The sequence below is a fragment of the Vulpes vulpes genome, chromosome 7 (genome assembly GCF_048418805.1).
Source record: "Vulpes vulpes isolate BD-2025 chromosome 7, VulVul3, whole genome shotgun sequence".
NCBI classification, from domain to species: Eukaryota; Metazoa; Chordata; class Mammalia; order Carnivora; family Canidae; genus Vulpes; species Vulpes vulpes.
In genome coordinates, this window is record NC_132786.1 from 82,140,468 (window position 1) to 82,157,378 (window position 16,911).

General features: G+C 40.0%; 1 protein-coding gene across 8 annotated transcripts in view; it reads left to right on the forward strand.

Annotated features, from left to right (window-relative positions):
* CDK14 (cyclin dependent kinase 14) overlaps window positions 1-13,613 on the forward strand; it is a 723,056-nt gene extending 709,443 nt beyond the window's left edge. For all 8 annotated transcript variants that reach the window (XR_012002660.1, XM_072764239.1, XM_072764240.1 and 5 more), the window contains one exon: window positions 10,212-13,613. The gene's annotated coding sequence lies outside the window, so the exon portion shown is untranslated. The remainder of the gene's footprint in view (window positions 1-10,211) is intronic.
* Window positions 13,614-16,911: the final 3,298 nt, after the last annotated feature.

Here is a 16,911-nt window from a genome sequence, read left to right on the forward strand (position 1 = left end):
TGGCAGCCGCAGCCACCTCCTCTGTGCCGCCCCTCACAGACATGTGTGAATTTAAATAGATGGATTCATTGAAAGTGCAACTGAGAATTGTGGTGAAGAATAACCTGATGATCTTGAATTCAACAACCTCATTAGAGCAGGATGGGATCAACCATGGTTCCAATAAAAAAAAATAATAATAAAAATATAAAAAACTTTACTGAAGAAGATCTAAAATGCAGAGTCAAGTAGAGATGAAAAATCCCTTGGCAGCTGAGAAGAGGGACGGCTCTGATCCCACCCTCTTTTCAACAAATCTTTTGCCACTCTCAGTGTTTAGCTTTTGTGACACTTTGGGACACAAATTCCGAGACTAGAGCATCAGGATCTGTTAGTTTGTGTTGTAAAGTACCATGCTCACTGGCTCTGTTTTTATTATAAAGTTGGAAGTAACAACTTGGCAACCCTGTTGTTTCTGTGAGGGTGACTGACTCCTTCTGATTTGCCCCAATTTAAACCTGAGAGTCCTCCATCCCGGAAACTCCCTCAGTCCTGACAAACGGGGACAATCGTTCCCCCTTATTCCTAGGGAGGTGATGGCTCCTCTAGTGAGGAGTATTTAAACCTGGAACAGGGATCCCTGGGTGGCGCAGCGGTTTGGCGCCTGCCTTTAGCCCAGGGCACGATCCTGGAGACCTGGGATCGAATCCCACGTTGGGCTCCCGATGCATGGAGCCTGCTTCTCCTTCTGCCTGTGTCTCTGCCTCTCTCTCTCTCTGTGACTATCATAAATCAATAAAAAAAAAATTATTAAAAAAAAAATAAAATAAACCTGGAACAGACCTCCTGCTGACACTGTGCCAGAAGACATTGAACCAGTGACTAAAGGAGTAGAACAACAAAAAAAAAAACCTCCATTTTATAAAATGTGTTCTTTTTTATGATCATGGTCCTATTTTTTTTATACATTTTCACTTAATGAGAGAATAAGTAGAAATATACTTTGAATGAGAGAAAATGCTACCTGAGCACCAAATGCTAGTCTTCATTTCTCATGACATGTGAAATTCTCTCTCTCAAAACTTGGCTATTAGATCTATATAGTAACTTATGGGGCATCCAGCTGGCTCAGTCCATGGAACATACAACTATTGATCTTGGGGTTGTAAATTCAAGTCCCATGTTAGGGTGGAGATTTTTAAAAAATAAAATATTTTAAAAAAATAGAGTGACTTGTTAAAGCAGTATAACCAGTATCAAAACACTTTAATTATAATTTTGTGGTGGTGCATATCCAGTGACTTTACATGTAGGTCGTTTCCGTGACTCAACACTTAGTGACTTGTCTTTGGTCTTCGTCTGGAAGTTGTTCATTGGCACGGTTCACATTGTGAGGCTGCTACATGGGAAGGAGTTGGTGGGAGGTGAGTTGGCTGTCCAGCATCTGCATCCCCCAGTAGGACCTTGTTGGACCCTCTTTGGGAAAGAATGTGCCTTGGTGGTTAATGTATCATTTTGTGATGGTATCAGAATGCACCCCCCTAAGAATCGATGTTTCTGCTAAAATATTATTTCCATTTTCCTACCTATGTTCAGCAGAATACTCCTGTAAAAATTATATGGCTTGTTGGGGGGGAAAAAAAACAGAATAAGAGACAGACAGCTCAAACTGTATTCAACTTGGTAACCATAATGTCTCAGTCTATTCGGGCTGCTATAACAGAATACCACAGAATGGTGGCTTTATAAAAAGAAATTTATTTCACAGTTGAGGCTGAAGGTCCAAGAGCAAGGCACCAGAAGATTTATGTCTCTTGGGACCCTCTTCCTTTTCTGTGTCTTCTGATGAAGGGGTGAGACAGCTCTCTGGGGTCTCTTTATTAAGGGCACTAATCCCACTCATGTGAGCTCCACCCTCAGGATCTAATTGCTTCTGAAAGACCCCCCTGGAAATACCATCACACTGGGGATTAGGTTTCAACATAGGAATTTGGGGGGCATACAAACATTCAGTCTAGAGCACACAGCACTCACAAAAGCAGTAAAAACACTAATAAAAATGCTAGCAGAGCTTACAGGTAGAAGAAGATGAAAGGGTTGAAGATACAGAATTTTGGATGACAGAGCAGAATGTGTAATATCTAGGAGAAGTGTACAATAAAGAATTAATTCCAAGACAGAGCATGTGGTCAAGAGGAAGCATGCACACAGACAGCATGTAGAGTACTGTACACCTCTTCAACTCACATACAACTGTTTTTATGTCTTTTGCATATGGCTGCCATGACTTGGTGGCTCAAAATTTCAACAATAGATTTAAATCTCTCTCATACACCAACCTGACTTCTGGTTTATGCTGACTCCATTCCTTATGTGCCAACCATTTATAATCTAATTTCGACTACAGGATTTTGTGTTTTAGCTTTGCAGATATCTGCAATATTATGGTTCACAAGAAAGAATGATATTGTAGGTGATCATATTATATTGAATTCAAAACCCTTAGCATGGAAACTTCCTCTGCTTCAACACTTTGGACAATAATGCTAAACAACTTTTAATTTGAAAGAAAAAAACATCCACCCAAAATGAAGTCTCAGATCTCCTCTCAGACATTTAATTAAAGTCAAACATGAACCCTCGTGTTTCTCTGACTGCTAACTACTTAGAAGTGGTTTTATGATATTCGTGTGTGTTCATTTTAAGTTGTAAAAAAAAAAAATCACACACTGCTAGGTTACATAGCTTTGTATTTGGTTTATTTAAATATAGTTTAGTAGCACTATAATATATAAAGAAGGTTAAAAAGTAAGAATCCTGTTTAATAAACTTACCCCATTTGGCAGCCAGTCAGTTATAAAGGTATGCTGAGCAAATAAAGCTCCAAATATGAAATCCTTGGGAAGAATAAGTCACATTTGGCAAAGGTTTTTCTATTCTTACCTTTGCCATTGAAACTATTTCAGACCTCACATATGTATATGTATTTGTGTATGTGCATATATGATTCTATATATATATATATATATGGTTTTGTATATGTATTTTGTGTGTGTGTGTATGATTTTGTAAAAGATGGCCTGTACACTCATAGGAGACCTAGATCAGTACTTTCCTTCTCTCCCTGTACTTTTCTTGGCTATCACTGAGACAGGACATACTCCCAGAATTGCCATCCATGTGGGTCTGAAATATGACTAGTCTTTTACATAAATCTGATTTAATAAACAGCAACACCATGAAAATACAGTGTTCTTTTCAATTACCACTAATTATACATCATACAATGCCTGGTCTTTAATGAGGTTTTTAAGAAATGTTTATTTACAATGATGATTACTGAAATGATATGTTAAGTCAGTTTCCTTGTGTGAGAAATGCTTTGTTTTGAAATGTTAGATTTATAGCTTTGCCTAAAAAAATTTAATTAAAGTCTCCACTTTGGCATGAAGCTTAAAATGTGCAGAGTCACTGCAATTAGTGCATTGTGTATCCATATGGATGTTACCAAACGGCTTTCAACTTAAAGGATTTGAGCTATTTTGAATGATGGACCTTCTGTTAAGCTTAAAACAAAGCCTGTCTATCCCTGCATTCATTTTAATTAATATTCTCTTGCTGGTCTCAAAGATGTGTTCTCTTCTCTGGGGGGCGGGGGAGGAGGAGAGGAGAGGAAGAAACATGATTATTGTAAGTCAGAAATAAGTTATAGAAGTAGGTTTGACTAATTTTCTACTTCCTTCAAGAAGCTTCAATGCAACATGAGAATAACTGGAAAACACTGATTTCAGATGTTCCAAAAGAAAACCTGTATTTCTAGCTAAATCATAACATAGCTCACTTTTTAAAAATGAAGAAATTAAGCTATACCCAGTTTTTTTGAAATCACTGTAAAGATTAAAACTTACCATTTTGAGTCCAACATTTATATAGAATCTAAAGTATAGAATTTGAGTATATGCGTTCTACATATACAAATAAGTATATGTGCTATGTACATACTTCTATTTATACATATTTCTACTTCAGAGAGATCTGTACTTGCTTTTTTTTAAAAAAAAGATTCCATTTATTTATTCATGAGAGACACAGAGAGAGGCAGAGACATAAGCAGAAGGAGAAGCAGGCTCCTCAAGGGGAGCCTGATGCGGAACTCGATCCCAGGACCCTGGGATCATGCCCTGAGCCAAAGGCAGACACTCAACCACTGAGCCACCCAGGCGTCCCTCTGTACTTGCTTATAACTTCCTTTAGGGTTTAGCAACCTTATTTCTGGAGTTCATTTTCTGTAAGTAGTGAATGCTGTTTGAAGATGAATTAAGTACAAATGATTAATTTTGCCATTTTTCTTAGTATTTTAAGCAATACCAAACTCAAAGTGGCACAGCCCGCTAGACTTTTTTTTCCCCTGGATATTTACCATGTAAAATCTTATTAATATGGTACTTGGGGAGGGAAGCTTTCTGGACTTTATTTTCCACAATATCAGAATAAATTCAATTGACAGTTATATGTGTTAGTTAAGGCCCTGATTTTCTAACTATTCTCAAACATCTCCCCTGCAGCCACTTTCCAGATGCCTCCAGAAACCTATTCACTCTGATGGCCACTGAAATCCTTTGACTTTGCCAATTTAGGCCAATTTTGAATGCTGATTTAAAAGTAGACAGCTAAAATGATCCAAAAATATATTCACTGAATTCTTAAGAATAAGAAAAATGTGAAAATTACCAAGCAGAATTGTAATTTACCAGAATATGTGGGTAAAATAATTCATCTAATGTGTGAATAGAAAGGCATCAAATCAATAAGTCCACCACCATCTAGAACACCACCATCACAGGTCCTGTTTTGTTTTTTTTTCTTTTATTACAGTGTGACAGAAATTCATTCCCCACAACCACTAGATTTGTCACAAAGATAACCTAATTTTGCCATCTCGTCTGAATGTTTTTTATTCCCTTTTTTAAAAGCATGTCATTAATTACATATCTATCTTTAAATGACTCCTTATTTACCAGTGGTTTGGATTCTGCATTTAAAAAGAAGATTGGAATTGGTTTTATTTCAGATAAGAAACAGATAAAAGCCAAACTTGGCCAAATGTTATATCCATTGTTTTTCTTGAGGATAACTTAATTATTTTATAATTCTGTACTGTCTTTGCTATTGTGAGGCAGCTTTCTCTCTGTCAGATTTTAATAATTCTTCCCTCTCTGTTAGGCATCTTAACAAAGAGTCTCTCAAACAGAAATGAGCGGATTACCCCACAGCTTCACATACATCCTGGTGAATATCCTGTTCACAATTTAGGCGATGAAAGCAAAACCTACAGTTGTTTTAATTTGGAACCAAAATAATCACTTCTCTCCAGTGAGGCTTAGAGGGGAAGAAAATGGGCCAGAGTCTTCCTGTAGGAAAAAAAAAAAAAAAAAAAACTTTGCAGAGGGGCATTGCAGCAGGGGGGAAAAAATAAAACAATAAAACAAACGCAAAACCTTACAGTGGGTAAATAGGCTAGTGAAAGAAAGGCCATCTGATCGCATGGAAACACCCTGGGCTGGGGTCCTCAGCTCTATGGTCCCGCCGGCGTGTAAACTGCACGTGTGTATGTAGGGGTGTGTGTGTGTATGTACACACAGAGATTTAATGGGGAGCACAGAGGGAATTAGAAAGAGCCTGGCCCGTTTTTAATTTGGGTCTGTTTGCTTGCATTTAGCACTTAAGGGCTTCTACATTCAGTTTGCTCAAAAGAGTGATGAAGCACTCCTTGCTTATGCCTCAAATCAGAAATGCATGAAGTGCAGCTGCAGAGATAATACATTTTCCCCAAAGGCTTTGGCTGAGCAAATTAGGTGTCAATGGGGTGCCTGCGCAGGCAGTACTCTCTCTAATTAGTCTCTTGAGCCTAGTTGGTGGCGGGTATGAGATGATCTAATCAATTGGTCTGTGTCTGATGGTTCGTGTAAAAATCCTACCAGGCAGACTCTCTCCCACAGGTCACCCACCTGCACAGCGGGACTGCTCATTTTCATTTTTCATCTCCTCCATCACATGATGCTGACAGTTGGTTTTAAGAAAATTGAATCCAAAAAATATCTAGTTCATAGGGCACATGGGTCAGAACAAAGTTGCATTATGGGTACCAGCGATCCAATTAATTAATATTTATAGCTGAGAAGCTCTATGTAGATATTTCTGAATAAGGATTTTATCAATAAAGATCCAATTTCTTGTTTAAAACATTCATTTCTAGGGAAAGAGCATTGTGAAAGCAGAAAGCACGATAAAAATGGCACCCAGTAATCGGATGATATATATACCTATGAGTTGATGTGCACTTAGTTGAGCTTACAGCATATTCAGTGTTCATTTGTATTGTATATGTGGTCTATTTTAATAATCAATTAAATGTAAGGGAAGGATATATGTCGCTATTATATTTCGCTTCCTTGGGAATGTTGTATACCCTCCCTCCTTTCACTTACCTCCCCACACATCAAATGTATGATTACATTTGGATCTTGAATTTTTCTGGCAGTAAATTGACCTACCTTATTTATAGTCCTTGAAAATCAAAACTGATGCTGATGCTGCCCAAGGAGGGAGAAGGGTATCCCATGCTGCTGATGTCAGGCAGGATGCTTAGCACAATTTGGGCTATAGTCATCTCACATAGAGGGGAAAGAGGCTGCCTCTCGTTTGCACCTCCCTTCCTTTTTATTACTGACTCTTTCCATTAAATGCCTGAGCCCAAACCTAAGTAAAAGACTTATCCATAATCACTGTGTTCACCATTTATTATCCAATTACTATTATTATGTATTATCCTTTATTATCCAATTCTGCTTATGCCTTGGGTTAGGTACATACTATTCTTCCAGAGATTACACTTAAAGAATCAGGACAAAGGCAAAGACACACACCATCAATGGCTGAAAAAGAAAGTTTAAATCAACCCAACAGGATAGTAACATGCCATGGATTATGTTTTGTTTGTTATTACATCAAATCAGATATGATGAAAATCAAATCATTCAAATTGAATGTCATGAGATTAAAAAAAAATAGAGAGAGAGCTTGGCCCACAGGAAGGTGTTAATTCTACCCACCTTTCTTGGCCAGTGATATTATGTGTGGATGGCCCTTTCTGTACCCAGCACTATGCCCTTTCAGCGAGAGCACAGGCACAGCATTTGCCTCCAGTCAATGTGCCATGAGAGAACCCTAGTTCTAAAAACTTACTTCACTCCCAAATTTTCAGATTCCACCTTCTCCCTTCCTATTTGTTCAGCAGTGAGTATCTGCGCAGAGTCTTGGCTGCGCTCTAGGGTCACAATAGTCAAAAAAACAAGCTTAATCAGAAAAATAATGTGCCACCTGCCTCCTTACTTGCTCCATCACAGGAAGTGTCCCCACACGGGAAGGACATTTGAAACCACTTGTTCAGGAGGTCAACCTGGGCAGGTCAGCATTCTGTGGATTAAAGTGGTAGAATGGAAGAAAGCCAGGCAATGACTACCCCTGGGGGTACCCAGGGTCAAGTCGACCCTTGAACAACACGGATTTGAACGACCCAAGTTTACTTACATGCTGACTTTTTTTTATAAATATGGAACAGTACCATAAATGTATTTTCGCTTCCTTATGATTTCCTTAATAACGTCTTCTTTGCTCTAGCTGACTGTATTGTAGGAATACAGTACATAATACACATATAAAATATGTGTTAATCGACTGTTCCTGTTACCAGTAAATCTTTCAGTCAATGGTAGGCAATTAGTAGTTAAGTTTTTGAGGAGTCAGAAGTTCTATTAGATTTTCAACTGTGCGAGGGGCCAGTGCCCCGATCCCTACATTGTTCAAGAGTCCACTATAGATCATTTCTGTGTGGCTATGAGAACTCCATGCCTAGGTAAGCACATGTCAGAACAAACCCATAGCTCTTCCATTTGTCCAGGATGGGCAGGTTTCCTGGAAGAACTGAAATCTCTGTTTAAGTAACATGGAAGAGAAAGAGCATTTTTTTCATTTGCTTAATAAAAATCTGAAGTTTGGTAGCAGGGTTAGGTACTAGCTGAAGATACCTGTAGACAGGTGTGTTTGAAATGTTGCAGAGACAAGTGCTGCTATCTGTCTCTAATGTCGTGGGACTCAGGAAAGATGTCAGTGGAGAAGTCAGAAACTTGAAGTAAGGGCTTTTGTTTACATTTGTCTCAGTCACTAAGGACAGAGAACTCTTAAGAATGAATTGTTACCTGTTACCTCTACCTCATACCATATACAAAAACTAACTCAAAATGGATTGAAGATCTAAATGTAGGGATTAAAACTATAAAACTCTTAGAAGAAAATGTAAATCTTTATAACCTTAAATTTGACAATGAATTTTTAGATATGACACCAAAACCACAAGCAACAAAAGAAAAAAATGCATAAATTGGACTTACTCCAATTAAAAATTTTTTTGTGCAACAAAGAATATTATCAACAGAGTGAAAAGACAGTCCATAAAATGGGAGTAAATAATTTGCACATCAAGGGACTGATATCCAAAATATATAAAGAGTCCTACGACTCAAAAACAAAAAGACAAAAAACTTAATTTAAAAACAAAGGACTTAGAATAGATATTTCTCCAAAGAAGATATACAGATGGCCAATAAGCACATGAAAAAGTGCTCAACTTAGCTAATCACTAGGTAAATGCAAATCAAAACCACAATGAGATACCAGTTCACCCCACTAGGATGTCTATAATAAAAAAAATCAAAAACAGAAAATAACAAATATTGGCCAGGGTGTTGTGCAGAAATTGAAATATTTGTGTTCTACTGGTGGTAATATAAAATGGTGCAGCCACTGTGGAAAATAGTTTGCCAGTTCTCCAAAAGTTAAATATAAAATTGCAGTGTGACCCAGCAATTCCACTCCTAGGTATTTACCCAAAGAGGGTAGCAAAAATGTTTTGGAACTAGGTAGAGGTGATGTTTGCATAGCATTGCGAATATCCTAAATGCCACTGAATTATATGCTTTAAAATGGTTAATTTTAGGTTCTATGAATTTCACCTCAATAAAAAAGAAGGGATGGAAGGTTAACCTTCCAAAAAGTCATCATATTAAGCAGAGGAAATGAGTAGAGAGTAGGGAGGACGCCCTTCTTAACAGTCAGGCCAGAGCATTTTGCTTTCTTGGTCAAGGTAGCACCACGCAGTCAGTGCACGACAGCCTGCATGACCAGCAGTAGGACAGCGGTGCTGTAAGGTTCTCAGCAAAAGGCCAAAGTTCTTTCTCTGCTTGGGAAGATGACGGTGTAGCACTGTAGATGGGGACAAGAAGGCGTAAGCAGGCCTCAGGGACCTTGAACTTCTAAATGGAAATGAGGAGTTGGTTCTAGGACTCAGTGGAGCTGGAATCTCTGGGCTGGTGACTCGATCCCAGGAGTGTTTCTTTTCATCCTTCCTGGCAAGACATTACTTTCCCATCCTAGGGACTCAATGAAAATGCTTAAGGGCCAAAAAGAAATGTGGAGAGGAAAAGAGGGAACATTCCTGCTTTCTTTTTGAACCACTCACATGGAAGTAGTTACCAATTTTAAGCAGGCACCATTGGAAATGCACAGTTATATGCAGGATGTTGGGAAGAGGCTGGCAATTCAGGTCATGCTGGCCAATTTTCATTCTGCTGAAACTAGGTCTGATAATAGGCAACCAAGGAATTATGTACAGCTGGGCTTTTTTGAAAGCATGTATGTGATCCATTTTTCTATTTCATGTCCATAAAAATGAACACGAGGATATGTCCTTTTAATGGTCTGTATGATGCTACAGGCACTTAATTAAGACCAGTATTCCTACTAATGATTTGGGGAAGGAAATTTGCTGAATTTCTTTTTCTCTAAATAATCCAAGAAGAGGTTAGACCATTTAAATTCATGGAGTTAAATTATTTTAAGGGGAAAAAATGGAAGCAGAACATTTGTTTATCATACTGTGAGAACTGTTTTGGTGAAGGAGATCACTCTGCCTCTGATACATGTGCTTGGGTGGCTGTGGAGAAAACGGATAGGCCCACTTTGGCCTGACCAATTTTGATGTCTCATGTAATTTAGAAAAAATGAATGATGTAAAGTTGGTTTATTTTTATTTATTTTTTTGTTTTTTGGGGTTTTTTTTGTTTTTGTTTTGTTTTTTTTTTACATATAGCAATTTTCTCTTTTCCTCCTTCCAGGATTAAGTTGTCATCATTCTGGGAAGAAAAAAAAAAAACCATTAATGAAGTGGCCAATAATACGAAGGGAATCACGGATCGGTTTCCTTCCCCTCCCTGCGGTGGATTTCACTTACAAGAAAATTGAAGCTGGCAAGACCCTGTTTTCTCTGCAATTTATTTAAAACCTTGCACGCATTTGGATACCTTGTGATTTCCAAGAACTATGTGAAGATTAAGCTTTGCTTACTGATACATGGCATGTATTCTTTTCAGTCTTTTGTGTTTGATTTTGTTTGATTTCCCTCTGCAGCGCAGCATCTCTGTAAAGGTTTTTATGCTTTCACCAGCCATGTCTTAAATACATTAAGACAACACATTTGGTGTTCACACTTCTTTAGTAATGTCTGTACTTGAAAGCCACATAGTGGCATAAAACAATGTGTGTTTTCTTTGAGAGCAGTGCACATTTTGCAACCACAAGGAAGGAAATTTTTAACTAAAGCAAACCCCTGTTCTCAGACTGACTTGACAACTTGGTCCCAGGATGTGGGGCCCCACTTGTCGCTTACTTTTTGAGGACTTTTGCAAATATGGTTTTTTTCTTGGAAATAACTGCACATGTATATAGGATATCGGAATCTGCTTAGCATTCTCAAGCCACATAGCATGACTGTTTTCCAAGTAGGTTGGAAGTAAAGAAATACCAAGAATTAAGAACAAAGACAGGGATAATTGCTTCCTTTTCAACCTCTGGAAATTGAGGTAACTTTTTACATGTTTTCTGGGTCTTGTCAACATCTTATATTTTCCATCCATTCTGTTATGCTTCAGGAGTGTTTTCTAAATGGAAGAGAAAAGAATGAGGAACAGAATGCTTAAAACTCGGGTACAAAAGAATTATATCTGCTGGATGAGCCCTGAAAGCCATCTTGGCTAGTTACCATTTAAAAAAGTGTTTTACAAAGTTATCCAGAGTTTAAAAATTGCTCATTTACACCAAAGCACCTTTAAACTACACTTTTTAAAACATTCCAAACTGATTGGAAGACATCATTGGGGACCTTGACTTTGGTCTCCTGGGAAAAAAAATGGTCGAATGCAGATTGTACAAACAATGCAAGAGTCTTGCTTTCCAAGATGGCAAGGGAGAAAGAAAGGCCCAGCTTCCCTTATTGAGAAGATGCAGCCCCTTGAAGGATGAAGGCGCGTATGTGACCAGGAGGGAAAAGGGTACTGGGCACACACTGTGCTTTGATGGGGATGGAGAACTGCCTGATGCAGGCCTTCTCCCAGTGGGGCCGGCCTCGCTGCGCAACCCCAAATAATACTGAGGCCAAGGGGGCAGTTAGGGAACTTCATCCAAAGCACGAAACCTAGCTCCTCAGAACACCAGTTCCTATGGAAATACTTTCATGTACACTGTTTTACATTTTCTTATTGGTCAGAAAGAAGGGGAGACTGAGAACGTGAAATGCGTTGCACTTTTTAGGATCAAGACTAGGAATTTTGAGCCAGTTTGACACAGACATTCTCTGAGAGTCACATGAGGGAAAAGCTTGTCTGTAGTCAAAGCCAGTATTCCTAGATAATTGGACCCAGAACTTCTAAGCATTACAAGCGGACCTTCCCTGGAGTGGGGAGTGAATAAATATGTCAAGGTCACAATCCATCCCATGCACAAGTAGCATTTGTGGAAAGCTCCTAGGTGCAAAGCAACGAATTATTTACTAATTGATTTTAAAGACAGCAAAAGTTACCGGAGGCCAGAGTGTTTACTGTTTGCTACCTAGAAGGCTTTCCCATTCTTCTCTCTCGGACATTCCAACCCATTGGAAGTCTTTAGCAGTATTTTAATGTGTGCTTAAACATGCAATCAAGAGCAGCTTTGCCTGTGATTTGTTTTGAATTATTTATTTGGGGGAGAGGCATAACTTTTGTATTTTACTAACTTTCAACCAAGAGCAGCTGATGATTAAATCTTGCTATTTAATAAGCTTTCTAAGTTTACATTTGAAAATATTTACTATTAAAAGACTTGGATTAGGAATGTTAGGGTCATTCAGAGATATATGCCCCTGTCATAGGCAGCTTCTCTCGGGAAATCAAACATAATGCTACTCAGTGTGGAAGGAAATCTGTTTTTTACACAGACATGTGTCTCAAAAGGTCTCATGTAGTAGGAGATTTGTAGTTCCCTATCCTTGTCATTGATATAAGAAATCCAAAGTTTGGTTCATCTCTCTCCCCCCTCCTCTTATAGGCAATCCATCCTCCCTTCTCTTCTCCCCCACCCCCTCCCACAGAGGGCAGCCATGAAAATCATTACAGGATGTGCTCATTAGCAGATTTATTATTCTATTGAGAAAGCACTGGAATGTTTTGTGAGATTATTTTTATATGAAGTTCTAGCCTGAATTCATACAGCTGGAATATTAGGAACTCATTAGATGGTGATGGTATCAATGCAACATCAGTGAACACACAGTATTCTGAAAGAAAATTTGGGACCTAATTTCCATTTTCTTAAAGGAACAGTTTGGTTGACTTAAAAATGCAGGACACATAAGACATGAAAAAATATTCTGCGTGCTCAAATAGGAAACAAAAACAAAACAGGGGGCATAAGGCAGGGGTGGCTGTCCCTCCACTGATACAAGGGTGAGAAGCTATTTCTACCTCCCAGGAGTGATAAGAAGTTTCCAGGGAAGCCTCCAGGTTTGCAGACAAAGTAAGACCTCTGGGTATCCTCCCCTCAGTGTGTACATGACAGCCAGTGTAACTAATACCCTAGGTTATGTGTCTATATAAGATACTCATCTGTGAATTGTACTTACTGGCTTTGTAATCTTTGTTACACAAGAGGATGTTTAGGTTGTACATACTGGGGTAGATTATTGCCTGGCCCCTATACATAGGAATATGCTGCATAATTGCACATAACTTCTATCTCTCTTACTGGCTTATAGGCAGAGGAAACCACATATGTTACTGCCTTGCAATTTTCTCATATACCAAAAACAAAACAAAAAAAAAATGTCTCAAGTAAAATAAGCAATCTCTTATTTTCATTCCCCTTTCTAAGCAGCATATTTTTAGAGGCACATACAAAATCTACATTCTCTAGTGAGGAGTGGATTTTTTTTTTTAATTTTTCTTTTGTCTTTTTTTTTTTTTTTTTTGTATGATACACTGAGATGTGTACTTTGTAGCAGAGGGTCGGTACCTAAGAAATGTGTTAGCATCATTCAGAAAACTATTATACTCCAAAATGAAACATAGTAAGGAGAATGGAATAATACATGTTGCATATTTGTTACCAAGTGTAATTTGTCTGTATTATGAAAGATGTAATGGTTTGTCAGCTGTCACTGTTGTTTTCTTGTAACATGATATGGAATAAAGTATAGCAGAATCTCTGTACATTTTCTTGCTACGTCTTCTTGGTAGGTGCCAGATAACACCATATAGTGTCAAAGAAACATTGTCTTAAAAACTATGAGACACAGTCATTTTTAGAGTGAAATAAGAAAGCAAACACATACGGCTCTTGGATATGGGAGGGAGTTAGCTGGAATGTTCCAGGAATCTGTTAAGCCCTCCCTTTTCTTTTTTAAGATTTTACTTTTTAAGTAATCTCTACACTCAATGTGAGACTGGAAACTACAACCCTAAGATCAAGAGTTGCATGCTCTATCCACTAAGCCAGCCAGGCACCCCAAACCCTCCTTTTTTTGTCAGACTTGAGTAAAGATGTAGAGGCTACATAAAACAAGTCTGTGAGCTTCAGGATCACAATTCCACAAGCTCCTTAATGACGTCCACCACACGTTCCAGGCCTCTGACCTGATCTGGTTTTGTTTAATGACAATCCTACTTATGTTTTATTGTCTCTTTCATAATTATTCTATACATGTTCTAAGATGAGGTGAGTAGGTTACCCTCCACTGAATCCAAATCAAAGCTTCAACATGTCCACATACTGCCAGAAGCATCCTTCCCTGAGCTGAGCACACTTCCCTGAACACCACCTAGCAAGTGCCTGTGCCTGACCAGGCAGGGCACTGTTGGCAGCCCACACTTGGGTCGGCAGTGCTGCCTCAGGAAGCCAGTCACATTTCTGTCATCACCTCCTCCTCCTTGTCGGATCTGTCAGCTTCACACCTGCAAACAAAGCCCCCCATGATTTCATAAATTGCTACTAGTGTTTGTGTCAGGTACACTTATTAATTTATAGGTACACTATTTGGTGATTTTTAAAATGCTCACCCTTGAAGGGGCACCTGGGTGGCTCAGTCAGTCACTCAGCAAGTGTCTGACTCTTGATTTCAGCTTAGGTCATGATTTCAGGGTCGTGACTTGAGCCCTTTGTAGGGCACTACCCTCAGCAGGGAGTCTGCTTGAGATTCTCTCTTCCCACCTCTCTGCCCCCACCTCCATCCCCCCAACCTCCACCAGCTCCTGAGCTCTCTTGTACCCTCTCTCTCAAATAAATAAATAAATAAATCTTGTTTAAAAAATGCATACCCTTGCAGGCAAAAATTACGGTCCAGGTCTTATGTTAGGGTGACTCCAGACCCCTGGCTTCCCCCTGGAAAGAACTCACTCACCAGCAGCAGCCACCTCAGGTGATCCTTCCCTCACACCTCTCCTGCAACTGAGTTTATAAGCCCTTCACAAGCTTAACATTCTTGAAAATTTCAGAGTTTATAAGCCCTTCTCTAGCTTAACATTCTCACAAAACCAAATGTAAGTGTTCCCACTGATGCACATTCCATTGCAGAAAAGCTCATGAGAGCCGCCACATCTTCAGCTGCCCAACTGCCAAGCTGTTTCCCCTAAAGCCTCAAATCATCTATGCCAAGGGCACGTGCATTTTCGCATGGTCCTGCCACCACCAGTGGATTCTGAGACAGGAGATTGGGTAAAGGCTGACGTCGTGGTAGCCAAGGCAGAGATAATGAGATAATAAGCAAATTTCTCAGTTCAATGGGATCCATAAATCACCCTGGAAACATTCGAATTATAGAGATGTCAAAAGAATAACTTGTTTCTGGGAGTTGTTTCAAGGCAGCAAAATGCATGCCACCTTCCACCTTCCTATTCCCAACAGCTACAGTAGCACATGTGCCCACGGTGGAGGTCATTTCCACAAGCCTCAGCGGTGGGCTCACATTCTAGAGCCTCACTGTGTGATTTAATCCTATGAGCTCTTAATAAAAGAAAGAAGGAGGAAGAGGGCTGGTATCTACAAGAGGCCAAAGAAATCGCTTTGAGAAATATTTTTAACGTTTTAAATGTGGCAGTCGAGATGACAGTCATCTCTCAGCTCCATAATTGCCCAACATCCTCTTCCTTTTCAGCAGAGCTATTCCAGCTCCGCCAGGGCAGAGGATGTGATGTGCGCTGGCTGAGACAAGCAGAGTCGGGAGGGCGGCACTCCTAGAGTTGCTGTTGGCCCCCAGAGTAAAGAGAAACCAGAGGGGAAGGTGTTGGAGCAACCCTGTGCCACTAGGTTAACACGTACAGTCGCTGAATAATGGTGGGCATTGTCAATCTCCGCAATGAGAACCCCACAGTGGCCCAGCAGCCTGCTGCTACCAGTGGGTGGTGGCGTTATGGGCATTAGCTTCTAGAAGCTTATACAGCAGAGGGGGCGAGGATAAAGGACACAAATCAGGGGAAAACTGACAAGATTAAAAAAATCCAGGCCTCGTATTTACTGTTCATCCCCCATGCTCTCGGTGTACTATATTGTCTGCCTCGAGTCATGCTGAGAGAGAGCCAGGCACAATAATAGCTCGGAGCAGCCTTGCAGCCCCAGAGCCAGCCTCTGCCAACAGTGCTGACTGTGCTGGTGGAGAATGGGATTCTGATAGAGTTGTCTTTTTTCTCCTTCCCTGTGAGACCACCAATAATTATGGAGGGCACGCTGCAAAGATGGGGTAAGGGTCCCCTATTGGAGTACATCCTGAGAAGTGACCCAGCAGGGGGCCCTGCGAAGGCTGTGCAACTGTAGTCCAAGGTGGGCCTGCCTGACGGATGCACACAATGCTGGGCTCGCCCAGAGACACGTGTTTGAACCCACAGTTCAAGGATTTCAAGAAGTAGAAATGAAACTTGACTTAATACACCATACCATGGTGTGAAACAATGATCCTTCTCCCTCGCTTCTCCTTCTGCCGACTCAGGTGACTGGGGACCTTGTGTCCTCAGAGAAAGGGAAAAATCCACTCAGATCCTCGGGGAAAGCAGGTACAAATCCCACAGCCTTATTCGGCCTCACATTTGGGGAATTCTGACCTTCTTGTATGCATTCTCTTAGCTGGGTGACTCACGGCCCTGGCTCTCATTAGAATCATGGACGTGTCTTAAAAAAACACCCCAACTCCAGACCAGTTCATCCTAAAATATTAAGAATGGGGCCCTGGCATTGGTCTGTTTGGGGAGCTCAACAGGTGGCTCTACTGAGCAGACCTAGGAGAGAACTGCTAGACTCTTTCCTTCCTTCCCTCCCTTCCTTCTTCCTTCCTTCCTAGGGGAAGGGTAGGCAAACTTTTCCTGTTAAGGGCCAGATAGTAAGTATATTCAGCTTTCCAAGCCATACAGTCTCTGTTACAACTACTCACTCTGCTGTCATAGCATGAAAGTGGCCATGCACAATACACACATGAATGGGTTTGGCTGTGTGCCAATCACACGATTCATAGGTACTGAAGTT